We start from the raw sequence: 24,408 nt of genomic DNA, 5'->3' as shown, positions 1-24,408 counted from the left end.
CACTTCTTTAGTTATCTTTGGGCACAGATACCTCAATTCTGCTTCAGTGTATGACTCTAGCCTGTTCACTCCCATGCTCCCTTCAACTAGTTCATTTGCCTCCATGCCCAATCTCACAAAATTCAGGTACTCTTCCCTCTCCGACCGCTCTGCTGTCGCAGGGGTAGTCTGTGGTGAATTTAACTGGTCTAACCATTCATTCAGTTGTTGCACTGTTAAACCTTGCAATGAGATATTTCCAGCCTGCATCATCGGAGTCTGCAGTACATTCGCACTTAAGTTCTGCGGAGTTAGCAGTCCCAAACCTGACTGTCTCATGGTATCTGGAGGAACCCCAATCGGACTGAAGTCTAACAAGGACCTAGATCTCTCTATTGTCTGTTCCACTGGAGTCATCCCTTGAGAGCTCCCTACAAACCCTCCTCTTGTCATGTCTTGGATTATTACTCCCTGATCACATACACCAGACTTCGCCTGTGCATACAATGGTACTGGCAGACCAACTGCAATAGGTAAGGATATGGCGGCTCGCGACTGCCTGCTTCCCAAAACCTGTGGAGCATTAGCCCCGATATTCTGATTCATTATCAGTGCTGTAGCTAACTGCGGTCATGTGACCGAGGTGTAATTCGGGACCGTCTGTTGCTGTGCCTGAGGCAGTAAAAGTGGAGTTGGCCAGTCTGTATTAGCTTTGGTCTTGTGTATGCCAGATCTGACAGCATCATCAAATTTGTAGTAGTTTCTAATACTGGGACATCAGGGTAGAGCCTCTGAACCGGTGGTGGCTGCAGCTGTGTCTGCATCTCTGGAGCAGTAGACACACTGACACTGTTCTGTATCGGAAGTGGTGTTGCAACTGTATTAACCTGTACCGTGTTTGTTGTCCCCTGGTTTTGAGTCGAATTTATAAGACCTGCACTAGTACTTGGTCTATTATCATCTAAGGCATATGCTGGTGGTCGATCATGTAGCAACTGATTAAGGAACTCATCATCATCTGAGTCATCTGCCTCTGCCCAGGACTTCTTAGTTTCCTTTTCTTTGCTAGAACCCTTATCCGTCTTACAAGTGGCTTTCCCTCCTTACGTTCCGCCTTCTTGAGTTATCATTGGAAACATCCTAACTCCGTCTATTATCTCTCTTCTCCAAACCCTCTGCTCGCTTTCCCACCTAGCCTCCGCTAGTGTCTTTTCAGCTTTCCTCATTCTCCTCTCAAATTTCTGTTGCCGTTGTTGTATGGCCATCAGTTCCCAAATTGCTAATGCCTCAAACTGTGCTGGCCTCGGAGGTGGCTTTTGTTCATTTAACACCCTCTGCAAATTTTCCAAAATCATTATATTGAACGTTCCGTGCTCCAGAAACGCCAAACACCCTTCTTTCTCTGTCATTTTGCACCATTGCTTTAGCCAAAGACATGGCGCAACTCCCCCCTCTTCCATTATGGCATAAGCCGGTGTATCCTCTGGCGGTGTAGGCTCCCCCACACTCACGGTAATGTACACACACCTCCCCTACAAGCGCTCTTTAAAGCCTTGAAAAACTTCATTTTTTTGTCTTTTATTTTGTTTATTATCGAATCAGGAAGTGACTTTAATTCCAAGAACTCTCTTCGCCTACCCTCTCAACCAATTGCCTCTCACGGATGGCTGCCAATCTGTGCGCGACCCTATCCCAGCGTGGCTCCAATGACGTCACACTCACACACTGCGACTAACAAAGTCTTATGGCTTGTCTTCCTCACTCTTAATTCACACCAAAACTAATACAATATATTGCGAGCACTAACAAAACTCAAATTTGCCTGTTTACTATAGGAAGGGTAACACATTCTCTTCAGAACTTTACAGAGATTTTGCTTAGCCTCGACCGCTACTCTCTCCTTCTCAGATCCCGCACTCACAAGCAAAATTTGACCCGCAAATTCTACTCTCAACTTGTCAATGGGTTGTCCTAGTGCACTTTAGAACTCACCAAATCTCCATCGAAGTTTTCACTCACTCACCTTGACTCAAAATCGACTCGTCAACCACACACGATTGACCTATTAAACTGTGCAAATTACAACATAAACCATCAATATACTCCGGAGTCATAGACCACGCAGGGTCCGTACATCACCAACAGCCACGTGGCCAATTTTTTTAGCACAAAGCGCCACTCTCACTTGAAGTTCACCGACTTCCCTACTCTCATACTGCGGAGTACGCACACTCCTACTAAAACATTACCTGGCCTAAAATTCTCACAAACCTCGCAATTCACCTGCGGTATGCATAAGCTGTGCAAGCGCAAACCCTACATCACTCACACTATCACTAGAACTCCAAGAACATACCGAACTCACTTCAGCAAGCTCCGAGATTCCGGGAAAGCCATTTGGGACTTAGTGGCACATCATCTCTCCAATTTGCATTATTTCAAAAACAATTTTAAAACAGTAGTCCCTCGTCCTAGGGCCCCAAAGGGCCAAAACCGTCCTCTGCTACCAGAACTGATAACGTGTCAAAACCTTGATAATTTATCTTGCAAGGAGACACGTTTTAGGCCGATGAATCTTTTGACCACGTTCGGGGACTTCCCAGAACGAGATATCTGTTTAGCATTGCAATCAATAGATCAATAACCTCATCAATATTCCCAATAACTAATCAATCAAACTAATCAATAACATTTAATAAGACTAAAATACCCCATGATGTTTCAGTCATGAATCACCACACAAATCTAGTAAGATTTAGGATGTTTATTCCCTATTAGTTACACTCTAGTATCATATTTATTAGTCGCAATATCAATAAGCACATCAATACCACCATAATTTGGCAACTCGAGTAAAACTTTATCAAAGCATAGGTCATGAACATTAGAACAAAACACGACGTTAACATGAATCAACTTTAGCAGAGTATCATTAGTACATTATTCAACAAAGCAAGAATTCAGTCATTTGTCTTTATGCATCCGGTATTAGTGAACTCCTTGACTAACCTCGAATTAGCATCAGCATGTTGGGCTTCATGCAAAACAATTTAGCAACATGAATTTGGAAAACATCTAACTATGGTCTCTATCAAAAGAGCAGTTGGTACCTAGAAAGAAAAGGCAAACAGACAATTATAATTTATCATCAGATAGTTACCCGTCCGAATGAGTCAGCAAGCAGGGTTAGCCTTCGTCCTCAGGATATCAGTCGATTCGCCATCAGCCAGGATATACAGGTAAGTCTCAGTAGGGCATAGTAAGAAAAGGCTCTTCCCTCATAAGGAGAAGAAGTGCATATCGGACAAGGAATAAAGTGGGGATGGTTTAAGGTATCAGACTGCCAAAGACAAATTTGCATATTTATACTCCGTCTGCGCCGATTGTGCATCAAACATTTTGACGCACAATCAGCGCAAACGTTGCCCCTTATTTAAACTTGACACCGAGCCCGCGGACGACAAAATTCCGCTGTGTGCGTAATTTTTTGGATGCGGCAACCCGCCTTGCGTTAATTATATGCAAGGTAGGCGTTCCAGTCCAAAAAATGGCTTAAAGGGCCGTGCGTCGTATTTCTGCTTTCGGGCAAAAATGACACACGCCCGGGAGGCGGAGACGGAAAATGACGCACAGCCTGATTTGCGTAAATAATTAACGCCTGGGTCAGGGCAGGTGTTAAAATGGGGCAAACACACCTGTATTTAATCAGAACACACAGAACAAACAGCAGAGCAGCAGAGCAGCAGAGCAGCAACAGGGAGCCATGGAGGTGATACTAATCCAGCGTGCTCGCAGACGCAGAGCCCAGCAGCAACAACAGCAGCTACAACAACAACAGCAGGGACCCCAAAGGCAGCGCAGAACCCAGGAGAGGATATTCCACCCAAGAACCACCCTTCAAGGCCTCAGGGAACACGACATCATCCAGAGGTACCGGTTGAACTGACAGGCCATTCAGCAGCTGCTGCGAAACATTGAACAGCAGTTGGCCCCCACTTTGGTGACACCCCGCACCATCCCAACAGAAACAAAGCTGCTTGCCGTACTTCATATGCTGGCAAGTGACTCTTTCCAAACAACTGGTGCCCCGGTTGGCGGAATATCACAACCATCATTCTCCGCCTTTTTGCCCAGAGTACTGGATGCCATCATTCGACTGACACCCCGCCACATCTGCTTCCCTAATACACTGCAGAAGCAGCAGGAAACAAAACAGGGGTTCTACCTCATCAGTGGCTTCCCACACGTCCTTGGTGCAATCGACTGCACACATGTACACCTTGTGCCACCTGCTGCAACTGAACACCTCTACCGCAACAGGAAGCACACACATTCCATTAACATGCAGGCCATAGTCGATCACCAGGGATTGATCACCAACATCGTGGCTAAATATCCTGGGAGTGTACATGACTCATACATCTTCCGTCACTGCACCATCAATGAACACTTCCAGAATGGACAGTATGGCAATGGACTACTTGTTGGTAAGTACAAAAACCTACTTATATACACACTGCACAGCAACCCTCTAGGACACACAACACATACACCACAACAGCAACATGTCAACAGGAACACACTGAGGTCATGACATCGCTAGCCATGTTTCTTAAGTCACCATTGAACCTGTCACACATCGGAAATTACTGTACAGCCTAATGTTAAGACGTCAATGAGTGTGGTTGCCTAAATGTCACCTTGCAAATTGTAAGTGTCCCAATGACCTTTACATTAATCCATTGCCTAAGTCTAAAGGTATGGGATGTCCAGGGCACATTGATATGAACGTGTTAACAACACTGTCAATTTTAACTGTGCATGGAACTATCATCTCACCCCCAGTGAAGACACACAGACACCTGTATCACAAGTCACAATGCTAGGGAGGGCACACTGTACTGCAAATCCCAAAACATACTGCTGACAAATGTTTAGCAGACAAACACTCGTTCAGCCAAGGAAACAACACAGTGCAAATGGTACATCCTACAAGCATAGGATGCCACATTAGTACACAAAAGAGTCGCAGACAACACAAGACAACTACTGCCATTAAAGGTCTTTTCAATAGTGCCAGCTACATCAACATGATCCCAATCATTTTCTCTTGCAGCTGATCAGGGGTATGGCATTCAGCCATAGATCATGACACCATTTGGCAACCCAAGTACTGCTGCAGAGCGTGCCTACAACGACGCCCATAGGAGGACACGCAGCATTGTCGAGTGGACCTTTGGCATCCTCAAGTCAAGGTTCCGCTGCCTCGACATCACTGGTGGTAGCCTCCTATATTCCCTGGAGATGGTCTGTAGGATCATCCTCACATGTGCAATATTGCACAACATTTGTATCAAAAGAAACATTCCCCTCCTGGAACCAGAGCCACACATGCCTGAAGAGGTGGAAGAGGAGGATGCTGGCCTGCAACAGGAGGGGGAACTACAGAACACGGCCGCTGGTATATGCAGGCGGCAACAGATCGTAAATAATTTATTTTGAATATGATCACCTTCACCACTTTAGTTAACAAATTTAAATAAACACCTATTATAATCACCATATCATCGTCTGGCTATTCCTTTTTGCACACCTTCATCTCTACTTATCAGAATAAGAGTGTTGCCTCATGGAGCATTGCTGAGATACTGAGTAGGACACAGAACATCCCAGAGCTAATGTGATGCCTAACATACAATGGTCACATACACACACACTCTTAATGACATATGTCATGTACATATCTCCTTTGAAGGCCAATAGCAGAGGACCACAACTATTTCACACATACATGTTGAAATCAAGGTCCAACGCAGCATATGGCACACAACTAAAACTCCATCACTCAATAAGGGGAAAACAAGCCTCATACATGAGGCAGTCAATGTGCCTTGGCATCAGTAACAGGAATACCTGACCAGACCCTTGACAGCATAAGTCCAACTGCATCCAATCTTTGCAAGGACTATCTGTGACTAGAGTTCCCTAGAAGCAGAACATAGACAGCACAAGTGCCACACATATGACAAGCATTGTGCACATGACATTCCATGTACATGTCAGCCCATTTCCTAACTCCTGACACACCCATGCACCTGGTCACAACCCACCTGTCAGAAGAGGTCCCTGGAATACTAAGATGTGTACCCTGATATTACCTCCTCTACACACACAGACCAACATTAGCAAACCAGTGTGCTACACCCTTTCCTATGGTATGCCATTGTCATAGATCATCTGACTGCAAGGACGTCAGGTCAGTTTATACACTGTCTTCTAGTTTCAAAGCCCTGTTAGCACATGTAGATTGCTTCCCCTTCTGAAAATGTCTGTTGGTCCTTAGAATGCAAGTCTCACCTACAGGACTGGTGAGAAACAGATGTAGCCCACACATGTGATATCCTCCATGCACACCACCCATTTAAAAAAGCACTGCCCCTGATGATGCCTGGAACAGCATAGGAGTTGCCATTATGTCAAATACACCGTCAAGCATCGATACTAATTAAGCCGTGTAACACAGCCCTTGGGTTCATTTGTCACCTTCAAAAACACAGGACGTTCACAGTTTGACATCTCAACTGTCTAGTTTGTCCTCCAAACAGTCTCAGTCAGACCACTGATTACGTAACTTATCAAGTAACTGGATCCTGAATCACCTTGCATTCTGTCAGCCTGACTGGCAACTGTCTGTGCGTCACACTAAAGTATCCCTGTGTCTACATATGTACCACACTTGCGTTAGCAAACCTCTCATTCATCAGGGGGCATTGGGCATGGGCTTCTTCCATGCATACCCAAATACATTGAATATGTATAGCATCATCTGCCTTTTAACTGTACCATTTGAGTTACATCCTCTTGGAAAAGCAAAATTCATGGCCCATCCCTTCTCTGGGTTGCATTTATGCATGAATGACAAAGTGTGACAGTGTCCCAGGGCCGTAGGCAGGGATTGGGTATGGGGCTTTCAGCACAACCAGCAACCTCTGATAATGTCCATGAATAATACACAAATGTCAGGACCATGACAGTTCACACACAGAATCACAGCGCGCACAACATAGTGATGGGCTGTGTGTGGTTAATAGCTGCAAGAATAATCAGCACAGAGGCTATGATGTCCCCAGATGCAGTGGGAAGTGCAGAGGCCAACCTGTGTAAAAATGTTGTAATGACACCTTCCGGAACATGACACCTGAGACATTATCTCACTCAGCACACCAAGGTTGCCCTGTTGACTGTCTCATTACACGTCTTTAGTGACAGGGTGGGACCATCCACATGTTGGTTCACATGTCCACATCCACTTTACTCACATTGATCAACCAAGGATACTCAGTAGATACAGGAATAGCTGCCACTGACTCATGATGAGTCCTGGACCGAACTGTGACAAATTACACCCCAAAAAATATACAGGATCATCATTGGACCACCACATGAACAAGACACCTATGTGCAATTGATCACTGGAAATAAGTCGGACCATGCTGTCTTGTATGCTGGTCCACCACAGCCACTTGATAGTTGGGGCTCACTTTTATGGCCTCAACTGTGGTGTCATCATACATTTGAGATTCACCCTTGTCTGTCTGTGCAAACAACATGGTACCCACTTCCTCAATGCATGTGTATGACTCACTGTGGGATTCTCCAAGTAGTGCCTAGGAAGCTCTTACCAATACTCTAGGACATAGGATGTGGAAACTGTGGACCATTGACATGAACAAGCGTGTGCCATCCATCTGGTGCATGCTATGTCACATGTGGTGTCTACGTGACCCTAAAATTCAGAAGTACACTTTACAGGTGTTGTTACATGTATGACTAACACATGCCCTCGCACATTTCCAATATGACTTGCATCTAAGGATTGGACACATGGACGTCACATTCATACAACCATATGTACAATTATGCTTCATGTGATACACACACACTTGGTCAACCAACACATTAGTTGTCAAAGCACACAATTTGAGCCAAAGGCATTTAGGTATTGTACATGTGTGTGTCACATTGCTATCCTCTCCTTATGCCAAACATGCCCAATTTGTGCAACACATATATGTAGGCCACACTTATGACCATCTATTGCGTCAGGCAACTGTAAAAATACTGTGAAGGGAGTAGTGGATCATGTTCCGCTGCAGTATGATGTCACACATGTGAACATACACCATCAACACCATACTGTCTTCAATTAGCCAATCTCTGATGTGTCCCAAATGTAAAATAACCAAAAAACAAGTAAAAATGCCCCAAACCAATTAATGTATTGTAATTTTGATGTCCCTAGAGTTGTGCGTCATTTTTTGACAACCAAAACTGTATTTGCGTCATTTTTTTGACTCACAGGAGTGAAATTTTGCCCGCATCCAGATATTTGTACAGTCCATGTATCATTATGTGGCTGCGGGTTAATATTCACATCTGTGTGTCAAAAAAAATGACGCAAATACAGTTTTGTGAAACAAAAAATGACGCATAATGCGAAAAAGGCGGGACTTTTCATACAGGAAGTGATGTAATAGGATATCCTGTTTACAAATCATGTACAGTGGGTGTACTTTCACTTTCACTTTGCAGTCTATGATCCTTCTAGACTGTGTGGCTGTGTAGAGATTGTTGTCCTGAGATTTTGTGCTGTTTTTGTCCTGTGTGCTATCTATATTGTCATTTTGTGAAATAAATATTGTTGGTGTATACTGTACTACTGTGTTTTGTCTACATTTGTCCATTTATCTTGTGTTTTTCTTGTTTGTGGGAGTCTCTTGTGGGTAGTGTTAGTTTGGGGATAGTTGGGCTCTTTTAATTTTTAGGTGTACTTTTTTTCTGTCTTTGTACCCCTACTTTCCCCCTTTTCCCCTTTCTATTTCTTTTACCCCTATTCCATTTCACTTATAGGTATGTCTGGTAGGCCACGTCTTGGCAGGATGGGGGAAGAGGAGTTGGGGGGCTTCATCTGGCTTGTCACGCATTTCTTGACGCTCATGATCCAGGCAGGGGGCAGGGTGATACAGGGGTATCCGACAGAGGCGCGCAGAATCCGGTGGGGAAAGGTGCTGCATCACCTGCAGCGTGTGTATGCCAGCCAGAGGAGTGACGACCAGCTGAAGCACTGGTGGGCTGACCTCATCACCAGGGAGCAGGATCTCTTGGACCACCTGGGAATCATGATTGGTGGCACTGTTGGTGAGTACGAACCATGTTAATGTGCACGATTAAATGCTCTGTTGTGAAATCAGGGGATTAGTACAATGTCTGCCAGCTAACTTGCTGACTGTGTGTAATGCTGGGGAAATATAAGGGGATCATTGATGCACTATGGCAAGGATCACAATTGCTAGCTGTCAGGTAGCACGTGCTCAGCAAACCTACAGGTTACTTTTCCATGAAGGAAATTGTTGCGGCCTTTTTGTCAGAACAGCTAACAAAATATGAGCCAATCATGTCTATATAGGGTACTATTGACAGAGAAGTACAGATGTACGAACAGTTAGACCAACTATGTTGACGCAATTGCTAGACTGACTTTAGGATCACTACGTGATGCTGAAAATGAGTGCTGCCTTCACGTCAATTGATAATAGCAAAGTGGCTCAGACATATGTCTCATGTGAGTCTGGTGAGTGTGGAAGGAAAGCGTTCACAGAAGTACTATGAATGTGTGGGATTATTGTGTTCCTTGATCTTTTTGGATACATGTCAGTTCTTGATTTGAAAACATTGTGAAAAGGTGTAAGGTGCCCTCAGGTAACATCTTAGGATGTTTGTTGGAATTTGTTGAGCCACAATCAAAAAATGGATGGCAGTCCAAGTGTATGCACATGGCCTCACATCTCCATGGTTGGTGCAAATCATCATAGCTGGGCCACATCAATTGACTATACTGTAACAACAGGATGGCTTGCAGAAGTCCCTGCCCCTCCCTCTGTACATTGGGCCTATGTGCACTAAATGTGTCATGGCCACAAGGCATGTTTGACTGGTAATGCAGTCCTCAAGTAACCAGGCTTTGGATGTCTCTCTTGGATGCACATGATGAGACTATTACACTCCATATTTTTTAGTGCTCACCAATTATGGGGCATGTTTGCAACCACATGATAGTTAGGGCCAATGTATGTGTGCAGATATGTGTGTAACTGTCACAGGAGACCCATGCTACGTACAAGTTAGCCGTGATATATCAGATGCAGTACCATCATGTCTGAATGGCTGCCATTTCCTTATTCAGCCTACACATTGTAAATGTTTATGAAATTGTTGCACTGTGCACAGATTTTGAGCACATTTCTTCCTTCCATACCTTACAGGTGGACCGGCACCCTACACTGTGGGAGAGGTGGCGACATTTGAGGACCCCGACCACTCCAGTAAGTGTTGATTTGTCTGTTATGTGTTGTGTTTGCTGGTTATGGACTCGTGTGAGTTGGACGCATAGCAAGCTTTTCTCTTGTTCCATGAGTGGGAATGCAGTTCTCACATGTTTTGAGTTTGACAATGCGTATCCAATGGTATCATGTAGGTATTGTAGGACATACCTGTAGGCCCCACTGTGAGTACAAGGGTTAGTCAGCCTGTCAGACCCACATTCTCTAAGATTGGTACAGCAAATAGCTTTCCAATAGACATCTGCTTCCCTATTTACCTACGTTATTTTGAAATAGTAGGTAGAACCTCCTAGCAGCATGTACTTCCACATGTATTGCTACAAGTCTGTGGAACCTGAGTGCAATGGCCTAGGTGTGCATGCAATTCATGATCATGGGTGTTCTAGCAACTCTGTGTCTGATGTAAGTCAGGCCTCACTGGAAGTATATGTTGTGTACCAAGTTCTGCATTTCCTGACATGTCTGACCCTATGAGTGCTCTAGGGTTTGCTGACTCCTAATTGTAGATAGACCTTACCTGTGGTGTGTCTGTAGAGACAAACATGTGTGGAGTTTCCTATACACTCCTCGGTGTACATGTTGTTGGGAAATTATAGTTGTGTATCCACCGCCCCCCATCAAACATGGCCATGGGTTTGTAAATGGGGTACCTAGTACTGATGCTATGAGTATGTTACACATACATGTGAATAAGTGACGGTTTGGTTGCATAATAGTATACACACTCAGGTTTGGCACTTGGTACTATACTGGCAAGTCCAGTTACAACTTGCAGACCATGTGGCTTTAGTTTAGCTTTCCGTACACTGACATTTGTAGCCCAGGTCTTGGCGGAGGATATGCAGCATGATTCTTAGATGATAACTGGCAGAACTCAGATTGCAAGTCAAAGCCAGTTATTACCCATCTTGTAGGTCATGGATGTGCTTTGTGTGATGTGACCTTTGTAGTCTGGCCTGCCATATACTTCCTCAGGGACATTCAATGCTCTGTATTATGATATGAGCTGTTACAAGTACAGTAGATGTAATGTCTGATTAACTTGCTGTGCCATTTCACACAATGCAGTTACTAATGTAGAATATCTGCATTTGTCTTCACAGCAGCTAACATGACTCCAGACCAGGTCCGTGAATTTCAGCGCCAGGCCATGCGATATCAGCAAATCCTGCTGGTGGAGTCGGGGTTCCGGAGGATGGCCCGGCGATATCGCCATGAACGGGCCTCCGGGGCATGGAGAGCCTTCCCACAGGGTGGGCCTACTTTGCCCACCACAGCCACCACCAGCACAACCACCAATACGAGCCAGGTGGCTTCACCCACAGCTGCCACTGTTGGTCCAACATCTGCTGGACTTCCTGGCCCCAGCATTGCCATTGGTGCAGGACAGCCCACTAGGCCTGGCACCACACCCACACAGACCTCCTCCACCGGTACCCAGACTGACACTGCTCCATCTGTTGACCCTGCAGCCGAATGGAACATAAGATGGACAAAGTGCTGCCCAAGTTGAGCCACCTGAGCCGGGACGTGTGGCACATTAACCGGCGGGTTAAGACCATTAAGGCGACCCTCCGGAGGGCCAACCTCTAGACACTTTTTTGATGGACATGATTCCCTCCCCTCCCTCCTCTTTCCTTGTTCTTATAGTTAGTGGGCTAGTATAGGCTGTTAGTTTAGTTAGTGTTAGTCGGTGGGGGGTCCTCATTCTTTATATTTTTACTTATTAAGTGTGTGGTTGGGTGGGTGGGTGGGGGGCTATATTGGGGTTCTTGTGTGTTAACAAAACAAATTACAAAAAATAAAAAAAATATATATTAGTATAGTATGTGTTTAGGTTAGTATGTGTTGTTCTCCATGTGTCCCGTCTCATAAGGGGGGTGGGGGTTAGATGTTTAGAACGTTTCGTTACATGTGATAAAGGAGTGTAGCTTAGGTTAGTTAGGGACAGTTGTGGGTAATGAGTAGTCAGGGTAGATTAGGGTAAGATTTTTCCCTCAGTTTTATCATCTGTGATTAGCATATAATAAATATTTGGTTACCCCTTAATAGTATGTGTTGAATGGTACTTGAGCGTGGGTTTGGATTCAGTGTACATCAATTCGGTACTATAACATCTGTGTCCTATGCTACAAACAAATCCCAACTGAGCAGTACGATTGGCAGCTAGCCCAGAGCTACCTTGCAAAGTGTCGACCCTTCGTTGCAACCACCAATCATAGTTAATATGGATCCCAATGTGTTTCTGTTGATAAGTGTGTTTTCAAAGTCACTAACAGTGCTTCCAGACTTGATTTTGGGGAAACAGTTTTAGGTCTGACTGCAGTGTGATGATCATGCACACCCTTATAAGATGAGTTCTCATTGGCAATCTTGTATTCTTGTCTTCATGACCCTCATACATCATTTGTGACACAGTTTGGCATGATTACCTATTTGTATGTTAACTCAGACACCTTCATTTGTGCAGTTTTGTTTAGTGTTTACTTAGATTAGTGTGGCATGTTTATTGTGTTATTTTTGCATGTTTACAACATTTTGCGGCCACTATTTGATGACTTAGTTATCCCTGAGGAACCATTCTTCTGTCCAACACAGCATGGTGGTGTATGGTTTCTCACTTCATCCGATTTGTCCCTCAGGAAGGGCAGAGTATGTTGCAATCATGGGCACTGTGCAGAATTCTCTAACTACATATTATCAAGACAGCTGTATTGACAAGCTACGTAATTTGGCCAGTAGGCACATTTCAGTTATATACTTCACAGTTGATATGTCACATTACTCAGAGACAGATTTGTTGTGTAAGTGCTATTTATTGAAACGTGTTGTAGTGCTATCTGTACATTGTCCATGATTGTGAGTCCATTATAGTGACATTTTAAATTGGGATCCAACACAAGGGGTTATGGAAATGCTTTTGACATGCTAGGGTTGATGTTTCAGACAGTGCAGAGGGACAGGATTTGGCAATGAGTAGGAGAGAGACAATCACTGGGCTGGGTGACAAGATATACAGTGGTTTGCAGAACAGTGCTCGAGTAAAGTTGTTGCAAGACTGGCAAGTTACAATGCGCAGGACCTTGGTAAATGTGGGCCATGTGGCAGGGACTAGTGCTTCCAGGTCATTTTCCTTTTGAATGTGATCTGTTCCATGTCTTCTTCTTCTGATGTGTGTGTTGCCTGCTTTGTCCTTGTCGTTGTTGGTTGTGAAGGGGCACCACACACCTCAGTGTTAGAAGACGTGGAGTCAGACATCCCGGTTGCTGCTCCCTGTGAAGGTCTTAAGGGCAGTACTGCAGCAAGGAGGGTCTGCTGGTTCTTGAGAATAGCAGCCACATCACGATGGTAGGCAGCCAGGTCTGCCCTGAGGGAGTCATGATTGCATTCGTGCATGCAGTGGAAGGTTTGGTGTGCGAGGTGTTGTGGCAATTCCCTTACTGCAGTGCTGAATTCCTTGACAGTAGTCCTTGCAGTATGGATGTTAGGGCTTGCATAGCTGCTGCCTGATCTGCAGATGACATCATGCACAAACGCATCCCCTCAAGGCTGGCTGCCATAGTTTGCATCCCCACCCGCACCTCATTGGCCAGCTCCTGCTGTACTCCAACTACAGTTCTCTCAAAGCTGGTGCCAGTGTTGTCTGAGTCCTCAGCTGTATTGGAGCTGGCAGGTCTTACAATTGGGGTGGTGGGTGGATCCTCTGCGATGGCTGCTTGTTCTGTGCTCCTCCTTGTGACTGAAGGTGGGGTCTGGAGGGTGTCAAGGACCTTTTGGATAGTCTCCTGGGGAATGTTTATCGGCTCGTCATCCATGTCAGCAGGGAAATCTGGGACAGGCATATCGGCTGGAGATCCATCTTCCTCTGCAATGAAACAGGGTACAATTAGTGAGTCTGTGTTGTGGCAATTTTGAAGTCACGTGCCTTCCTTTTGATGAATTCACTTTTTGATCTTGTTTTGTGTTAATTTCTCTAGTCCTTCAGATTGGCATTCTTCCAGGCCTATAGCCCACCTGTGTGTCACATGTATGTTATTGAGTTATCAGACTTGTCAGCCTCATTGCCTCTAGGTGTTGGTTTATGCCAAATAGTGTATTGCCACCTTCTTTTCCTACTCGACCCTCCGTGTACATCCATTCTCATTGTGAGACCTTTCACTGGCTGTGGGTGTTCTGATGGCCCTGGCAGCACACTGAACAATCTGGACCTGCCCCGATCTCTGATCTTTCACATCCACTTAAATGTAATTGACATGTGGCATATCCTATGCATGGCAATGTTATGATCCAATGTGGATGTTGACATTGTTAATGTGTCCTGCTAATGTTGGGGAATGTGTGTTACATTGGATTGCCCTGATAATCGTATCAGTGTCCTATTTCCTCCTCTGACTGTGCAGGTGTATTTCAGTGACCAGTTCCATGTGTCCCCCCCTCAATGCTGTTGTCTGAGCAGTATGACATTTGGGATGTTGCATTGTTACCCAGGCACAGGATGGACCCTGACATGTGCAGCATGGGTGTGTCCTTAGTGCTGTGTAGCTCCTATTAATGTTTACATTGGCTGATGTTTGCGACAACTATGGGCATTGACATTTGAGAGTACTGGGGCCTTTGTCTTGTTTCTGGGGATTGTTGCAGTTGTCATCCTCACCCCCTAATTTAGGTGTGTATGATCCATGGGGAGGTTACTGCCATTGGCTACTTGAGCTGCACACAGAGCAGAGGTGGTAGTAGCACCTGTTGTTGCAGTTACATTCCAGTTGTCGGTATGGCTAGAGGTTGTTAATAGGGCCCTAGTTAATGTAGGGGGTATGTTGGCTGACGTGTGCCGGGATGTCATTTTGACGTAGTGGCCTTCCCTCCTTGCGTGGCTTTCCCTTTGCTCCATCGTTGGCATGACAGCATGCCCCCTGGGACTGTTGTTGGTGTTGTGAAATGGTGTGCCCCAGGTCTTCTCAGAACGGGCCATGCCCCCCTGCCGTGCCCCTTTACCCATGCCACTCCATGTATTAGATGACTTCCATGCATTTAGTGGTCGGTATCCCCCCCTGCTCACAGTTGACATTATTGCATTTTAATTCCCCATGCGACTTACCCAGCATGTGCGTTGTCTCCTGGTAGTCTGCGCTGTCCTGTCCTTGAATCCCTGTGACGATCTCCACAGGGATGACGGCTGCGACCATCTCCTCCATGTGGTCCAGGGCCTCCTGGTGTGCTGGACTCCCCCCTCCAGTCTGCAGTGCTGCCTTCCTGTTCCTGGCCATCTTTTCCTTGGTCCTGCGCTTGCAGTCATGCCAGCGTTTCTTGCACTCGATGACTGTTCTGCGTACTTCAGCCACACTGTTAATCTTGATGACAATTTGTTGCCATATAGCTTCTCTCCTACTGATTGGCAACTTTGATGTGACAAACAGTTGGTGCTGGTGTTCCGTCACCTCTTCAACCAGAATTTCCTGCTCCTCTGCACTAAAGAGACAATTTCTTTTCTTCTTAAAAGTGTCCTGGTTCTTGTGTGGGACATCCTTGCTGGTTCCTGGTCTGCTGTCATCTTCCTGGGGTCTGTAGTGGCATCTGGGATCCATTTTGGCTCTCCTCTGGTGAAATGGCAGTGTTCGCTGTTTTTTTTTACGCTATTGCATAAAAACAAACGCCGCATATCCGGTTTGTGGTGACGTAAATTGACCCACAGTCATTTCTGCCGCATTAACGTCGTTTTCCTTTACGACTTGACGCCGGGGTGTGCGTCAAAAATAATGACTGCCACCTGTTGTTTGCGCCGCCGTGCGTCAAAGTATAAATATATGACGCCCGCACGGCGAACCAAAATGGCGTTAGCTGGCGGTAATATTTTTGACTCAAAACTGCACCGGCGCAGTTTTGCGTCAAAAAGTATAAATATGGGCCAAAGTCTCTCAGAATGGCAATGGGTGATGAAGGATGGCTTAAAGAGTAGCAAAGTAATGGCTCCGTAATGCCAAGGAAGAATGGTTGATTTCTCTTCGGGTCACGCCGTTATATCAAAGTTGTCGAACAAGTCTCTATTTTCACATTGGGTAATATTTGATGCATCGTTATCTCTGTCCAATAATCCGTCACACACCTTACTAGAATTTTCACCTAAGACAGTTCTCATGCAGTTGATTGGTTCCTGTGATTGACGTCTTCAACAGGTGGTATGTCAGGTAAGAAAAGTTACCCTTGTCGCTGCAGTCAGTAGTTCTATTGTCTTCTCCTAGTCCAGGCGATCTTGCACCTGTTGCGAATTACACTGTTGCATTCGAAACAATGTCTCCTTGAGCAAGTCAGGTCCCATGAGAAAGAATTTGCTATGGCTACACACATATCTCTAGCTTCTGGAAAAGTACAGCTTCGTTTCCTTCAGGAAAGCAGCACATTGCACGTTAGAAAACACAATTAATATGAGACCAGGCAGCTAGGCCCAGACCCTTGCTAACTAAGGCCTAGTGATTAACTTAGCAAAACCCTTATTCATAATCCTTAATGCTAATACAAAATCATACACTAGTACATTGTTAATTCATTATTAGTCAGTTTCATTAATCATCGTATACATTGGTGGCCCCTCCCCGTGGGCACATTTCAAACGCGTACATTATTTTTCTTCTAGGTTAACATATCTTCTACAAGGCTTCATTACACATTATATTGCAAGCTTTTCATGTTAATGTTAATTACAAAAGTGACACTCCAACACCCCCACTCTCTTTTTTTTAAAACAATTCTTCCCTGGTCTCTGCTGGGCTTTCTGCCCCCATGGGGGCAGATGGGCTTTACAAAAATAGGTCGATCTGCCCCCAAGAAGAGCAGAAATGGCCAACAGTAATGGGTCCCCATGGGGAGCGACCCTTGCCCAAGGGGCTGCCCCCCAAACAAAACACACACACACCAATCCCTGGTGCCTAGTGGTATCTGCCCCCTTGGGGGCATAGCAGCCTAATTAAAATAGGCTGATCTGCCCCCAAGCAGGGCAGAAAAGGCCTAAAATAAATTGCCCCCAGGAGAGAGACCCTTGCCGAAAGGGTCGGTCCCCACGTCTAAAAAAATAGAAGCAAAAATGATCCCAGGTGTCTAGAGACTTCTGCCCCCCCGGGGTCAGATCAGCCGAATTGAAATAGACCAACCTGCCCTCCAGGGGCAGAAAAGACTTGAAACAAAATGCCCCCCTTGGGGAGCAACCCTTGCCCAAGGGGTTCCTCCCCTCATGTCACATAACAGAAAAATCAAACTCCCTAGTGTCTAGTGGGCATTTCTGAAGTCTGATCACTTTATGATCAGGCTGCAGAAATGCTCAGAAAGACAGAAAGGAAAGGAAAAGCCTATCCTTTCCTTTCATGTCTCTCTGCCCGCCCCCACCCCCGATTAGAAGAGAAATGCTTTCATTTCTCTTCCGACCGTGCTGGAAGCTGAGCTACCAGAGCAATGGGGGCGACCTCTGATGAGGTCAGCGCGCGATTGCACGCTGACGTCATCAGACGTCACTGGGGAGGGTGGCGAGGGAGGAAGGGGAAGTGATTCCCTTTCCATCCCTGCCCTGGAGGAGTGGGTGGGAGAGCTAGCGCTCTCCCCGTGGGCCAGTGCCAGGACATAATGGTCACTCCCTTGGCACAGGAGCACTGTGCCGCCGGACGTAACCATTACGTCCCAAGCACAGAAGGGGTTAACGGACACATGAAGGTTTGCATCATTTACAGTCTGGGTGTGTATTACTAAAATTTATATATTCAAAGTACTTGCTTTACATTAGACACAATCTCTGCACATCTTGTGGCAGCCTGTCTTATCCTGTGAGTAATATTTGCAGATTGACAGTGCTTTTGGTTGCGTGCTGGGACAATGTAGGACTGCAGAAACACAAGACACTATCCCCCAGAGCCTTCCTTTTCTCCCTCTCTCTCTCCACACACAGACATTTTCAATGACTGAATTACCCAATGAGATTTCTGATTGCATTTTCTCACTATCCCCTTGTCATCAAGGGGATGTGTGCCCTGCTGCTTCTTAAACTCCAGTAGTGCAGTGAAGAGACAGCCCAAGTTCTGCTTCAGGAAAGAACATGCCAGGACATGATCAGAACTCCTGTTTTTTAACTAGGTTTAGTTTTCATACTGGGACTTGTATGTCCCTACTGTCTGACAGGAAGGAGAAAACTCAAGGGGTTCCAGCACGCTAAATGCTTGGTTAAAAAACAGGACTCACAGTGTTACTAATCACATGAGGTGCACAACAGACAGCAGCTACAGATCACCAACATTATAGTCCTTGGTGGTATGTGAGACTCAGAGCCACACTGCTACAAAAATGTCACCCTAGGAGTAACAAGTTCCAGGGCTGGACTGGCCACATTACCAAATGGGCCGGCTGGCCAAGTGCTCTGCACTTATAACAACCTCTCCGCTACCCTCTCAATAATAAGAAGCTGCAAAAGGGTCTGAAGTGCCCAAATGCTGCAACATTGTTGGTCAGTCTACTTTTATCACACTCTTCCCACCACAATAAAAAAAACCTGGGACCAGGGCTGGACTCCACTGGCCACTAATTTGGAATATAGCTTTTGCTGATACCACACCATTTCACACCTAAATCCTAGACTGGCCACTTACCACAAGGAGAGGGTAAAGCTTTCATAGTGGTCTCTAGGACTGCTGGTTGCTGCGCTCTGTTACGGTTTGCCTCTATTCAATGCTGCTGATGCTGGCATCACCGTACTACTACTTTTGTAGCCAAGCAGCATCTCTCTAAGGGCCAGATTTATAAGGCCCTAGCGCCCCTTAGCTCCACACTAGCATCATTTTTTTATGTTAAAGAGGCCATTCTTCATGATATATGTTGTGACCATTGCACCACAATATGCCTGCGCCAGACAAAACGTATGTAAGGGGGCGTTGCCCCACAGGGAGGCCCGTAGAAATGGCACAGTCAAATTTAGAACATTTCACTGTTCCATTTTTAGCGTCATTTTTAACGCCTGCTAAGAACGGCATTAAAATGACACACCTATTACTTTCAATGGGCCTCCCTTTAATTAGCAGGATTAGCACCACCATTTATGGCACTAATTCTGCAAAGTACGACAATAGTGTCATTAATTCTGATGCTATTGTCCTGATGTGCACCATGGTGTGCCGTATTGTAAATACAGTGCACAGATGGTGTTGTTAGGAGGTCCAGGAGGGACCGCCAGGAAAGTAACGCATCACAGCTCATGTGCCACTTTCTTGTAAATCTGGCCCTAAGTTTGTAAGGTGTGCCGTGGTGTAAGTCAACTGGCGTTCAGTGCTTCCACTGCAGCAGAAAGTCATTGTGATGTCTGAGTTCTATCTAATTGTTATGGCCTCAATGCTGCTGGTGGTCTCTCACTCAGAGATCATGGTTGGCAGCAGCAGAAGCTCTCCCTGCCAAGGGTTCTGGGCTCAATGAAGTGCACTCACTGCTGATGCAGTGCTGGTCCCTGTCAGGGAGCTGAGTCCAGTTACAGAGTGCGGCCACCTTTTAAGTACAGTGTCCAGACAAGTGGCCGCCCACCAAACATGTAGCAGGAAGGTGGGATTCTTCTTAATTTCATCCTGTCGAGCTGGTCCACAGTGTCATCAATTGTCTGTTAGTGCGTGGAGCTGTTAAGGAGGACTAGGCCACACTTTAAAAACGTCCTGTCTTGCTCTGACCATGCCAGTCAGTGAGAATGACTGTGGACCAATGTGTGGCAGCTGCCTTGACAGCAAAGAATAACAACATGCAAGTGCCACCTGTAGGAGGCTGGCCTGGTTTGTAGTGGGTACATGGGGTACTTACACCATATACCAAGTTCAGTCATCCCTTATTAGTGAAGTGGTAGTGTTCTATCAGCTTAGGCTGATAGAGGTAGCCATAGCCGAGCAGCTTAGGCTGAACTAGGAGACATGCAAAGCTCATGCAATGCCACTTATAGTTACACAGTACTTATACACAAGTAAAGACAATACTCAGTGTGAGCAAAAATAAAGGTATTTATTTGGGTGACACAGTACCAAAAATATCTTAGAGACAATACTCCTTCTGGAGGCAAGTATTACACACAATATATACACTAGACACCAAAATTAGACAAGTAAATAGTCATAGAACAATGCAAACAGTAGGAAATCCTATAGAATGCAATGGGAGAAAAAAGGTCTAGGGGCAACACAAACCATATACTAAGAAAGTGGAATGCGAATCACAAATTCCCCCCTAGGAAAGTGTAGTGTGTGCAGAATTGCAGGGAGAATAAGAATACAGTAAAGGTAAGTAAATTACCCCACCCCAGAGCCCAGAAAAGCAGGAGTAAAGTACTGCAAGTTTCCCTAGGACACACTACACTTTGTTTCTGGGATTTTACAGCAGCCAACCAAGTCTGCAAAGAACAACTGATGAATTAATGGACCTGAAGACCTGCAAAGGAACAGGACCAAGTCCAGAAGTTGAAAGAAGTTCCAGGAAGGACACAAGCCCCTGCCAACCCAGGAGAGGGTGCATAAGAAGAGTCCCTTGTTAGTAGAAGACTCTCAGGAACGCACCCTAGGACGATGCCAGCGGGCTCTTGCATGATGCAAAAGATGTCCCATGGCGTGAAGATCATTGCAGATGAGATTTCGTGTTGGATGTCGCCAAAAAGCCTTGGCTACGAAAAAAGTGCTTGGATGGACCCAGGAGGGACCTGGGGGCCTCAACTCTGTGGGAGGAGGAAGAGGGGGCTCTCAGCATTTTAGAGAGCCCTCAGGATGCCAGTCAGCACCCCCAGGAGTCCCAGCATCCGGGTTCAAAGGAGGTGCAAAATGCAGCTGATGCAGCACAACAAAAGAAGGTCCCACAGCACCAGAGAACAACTCAGCAAGTTGAGCATCACAGGATGGAGTGCTGGGGACCTGGGGCAGGCTGTGCATGAAGGAATTTTGCAAAGAGTGCACAGAGGCCTCAGGGGGCGAAGAAGACGCAGTAAACAGGGGTACCATCGATTTCAGGGAAAGCAAGGTCTTACCTCCTCAAAATTGAGCCAGAAGGACCTCAGGACAGTCTATGTTGATGATGTCAACCCTCTGTGTCCGTAGGAGCACGCTCATTGCTGTGAGAGGAGTCCCAGGGTACTGGTCATCGTCTTGGAAGGTGCCTGCTTGGAGCAGGAGAGTGACTCCGACACTCCACGGGAGATTTCTTCGGTCCTTCTGGTGCAGGATGAAGACAGGGAGTCCCCAGAGCGTGCACACCATGGAAACTGTTCGAGTTGCAGACTTGGAGCTGAGGTTGCTGAAGAAAAGTGTCTCTTGTAGACACTTTGTTGCAGTTATGGCATTTCTTGGAGCAGGCTGCGGTTGATCCGAGGTCAGAAGAGTCTGAAGTTGTTGCAGAGGATTCCTGAAGGAAACTTGCAAGCAGAATCTAAAGAGAACCCACAGGAGAGACCCTAAATGGTCCTGAGAGGGGAATTGGCTACCTTATTAGCTAAGGACCTATCAGGAGGGGTCTCTGACGTCACCTGCTGGCACTGGCCACTCAGAGGCCTCCAGAGTGCCCCCACACCTTGCAAAGCAAGAAGTCTGGGACACACTGGAGGAGCTCTGGGCACCACCCCTGGGGCGGTGATGGACAGGGGGGTGGTCACTCCCCTTTCCTTTGTCCATTGTCGCACCAGAGCAGGGGAACAGGGGTCCCTGAACCGGGGTAGACTGGTTTATGCAAGGAGGGCACCATCTGTGCCCTTCAAAGCATTTGCAGAGGCTGCGGGAGGCTGTCCCTCCCCAGCCTGTAACACCTATTTCCAAAGGGAGAGGGTGTAATACCCTGCTCTCAGAGGAAATGGTTTGTTCTGTCTTCCTGGGGCTAGGCTACCCAGACACCAGGAGGGGAGAACCCTGTCCGTGAGGTGGCAGCAGCTGTAGCTGCAGTGCAAGCCTCAGAGAGCTGGTTTGGAAGTCCTGAGGGTCCATGGTGGAGCCCCCAGGATGCATGGAATTGGCACCACCAAAACCAGATTTGGAATGGGGGGGACAATTCCATGATCTTAGATATGTTGCATGGCATTATTTGGAGTTACCATTGTGAAGCTACCATATAGGTATTGACCTATATGTAGTCCACACGTGTAATGGTGTCCCCGCACTCACAAAGTCCAGGGAAATGGCCCTGAACTATGTGGGGGCACCTTTGCTAGTGCAAGGGTGCCCTCACACTTAGTAACTTTGCACCTAACCTTCAGCAAATGAAGGTTAGACATATAGATGAGTTATACGTTACTTAAGTGCAGTGAAAATGGTTGTGAAATAACATGTGCGTTCTTTCACGCAGGCTGCAATGACAGGCCTGTGTAAGGGTTTGTCTGAGCTCCCTACGGGTGGCAAAAGAATGCTGCAGCCCATATGGATCTCCTCGAACCCCAATGCCCTGGGTACCTAGGTACCATATACTAGGGAATTATAAGAGGGGTCCAGTATGCCAATTGAAATTGGTAAATGAAGTCACTGGCCTACAGTGACAAATTTAAATGCAGAGAGAGCATAAGCACTGAGGTTCTGGTTAGCAGAGCCTCAGTGACACAGATAGGCACTACACAGGCATGCACATTAGGCCATAACGTATGAACACTGGGGTCCTGACCAGCAGGATCCCAGTGAGACATGCAAAAACATACTGACATACAGGTAAAAATGGGGGTAACATGCCAAGGAAGATGATACTTTCCTACATCACCCCCCAGATCCACATGGCTGTTTAAGGAGACAACAGTGTGCTTGTACATCCATGAGTTGTCCTTCTGGGCTGCGTGTAATCAGATGTTGTTGTTTTTCTTGGTACTTGATTTGGTATTCAGAATGAGACATGAAAAAAGACTATCACTTTGCCAAAGTGGCTTAATGTGTTAAGTTGTAAGGGAATGAACAGGGCCCCTGTATTCCCTGCCCGTCCCCTACTGTGTCTCCCAACCCCCATCAGCTATCAGTCCCTGCTGCGTCCATCGATTGCATGACAGAACACACATGGTAGCAGGCTCTGCTTTACATCACATGGATGATTAATGACTGCTGGTTCATAATTATTTAAATTAGAACACCAGCACCGTGCTAACACAGAAAATGCATAGCCATGATCTTGATGAATTTGGGTAACTGAGGATTGGAATGGGCATTTGTCAGCCAGTGCACATGGTACACTTCACAGAGCTCTCCTACAGTGTGCCCTACTTAACCACAACTCCTTGTAAAGCATGCCTCAGGGCGGTCAATGAGCGATATAAATGTGTGACTAATGCATTTTAATGTGGTGATGCACACATAAGCACTAAAATGCATTAGTCCAAACCTGGATACGTGGTACTTGACAGGGCTGCGTGGATCCATATCGAAGATGCGTCATGTACCCAAAGAGATGCTTCAGTTCCGAGATGCGGCAAGGCTGAAGTGCAAGGTCTGGTTGCATCACTGTTGAGGATCCCGTCAATGAGGGCTTGAAATGTGAAGTCTGAAATCAGGGATGTGTTTCGCAGTCAGAGCGATGCATTGGGTCCAAAGAGCTGCAAGACTGCGATGTAGAGACCGGCATCATCCTCAAGGCTGCCATCAATGAGAGATGTGAGGGCCTGTGCTGAGGATGCATTGCACAGTGGCGGTTCCAAAGGTGATGCAGGCTGTGTTGGCAATGTGAGCCTTTGAAACGGATCCGATCAATGCAGCAGCAGAGATGCGTCAGTTTGGCTTCGGATTCCGCCAAGCAGCTGAGGAGAAGCATCAGTTCTACTTCACCCACAGAGGCTGACAAAGCACCTTAAGGCCACTTCCAAGTAACATAAGTGGGGTGGCACCAATTAGCAGGGTAGACTCACAGATGGCAGAGTCCATGTGCAGATGCAAGATTGTTGGAAGCCTGTAACGTCTCTGAGGCTTCAGATAACGAGGCCAGCCAACTAGCCCTTGGAGTCACTCTGGGTTATGTGTTCAAGAGATGCAAGTCCAGTCCTTCTCTCCTAGGCAAGAGGGCAGCAGGTAGCAGGTCAGCACAA

Source organism: Pleurodeles waltl, chromosome 4_2 (genome assembly GCF_031143425.1).
Source record: "Pleurodeles waltl isolate 20211129_DDA chromosome 4_2, aPleWal1.hap1.20221129, whole genome shotgun sequence".
Classification (NCBI taxonomy): Eukaryota; Metazoa; Chordata; class Amphibia; order Caudata; family Salamandridae; genus Pleurodeles; species Pleurodeles waltl.
This window is presented reverse-complemented; position numbering follows the sequence as displayed.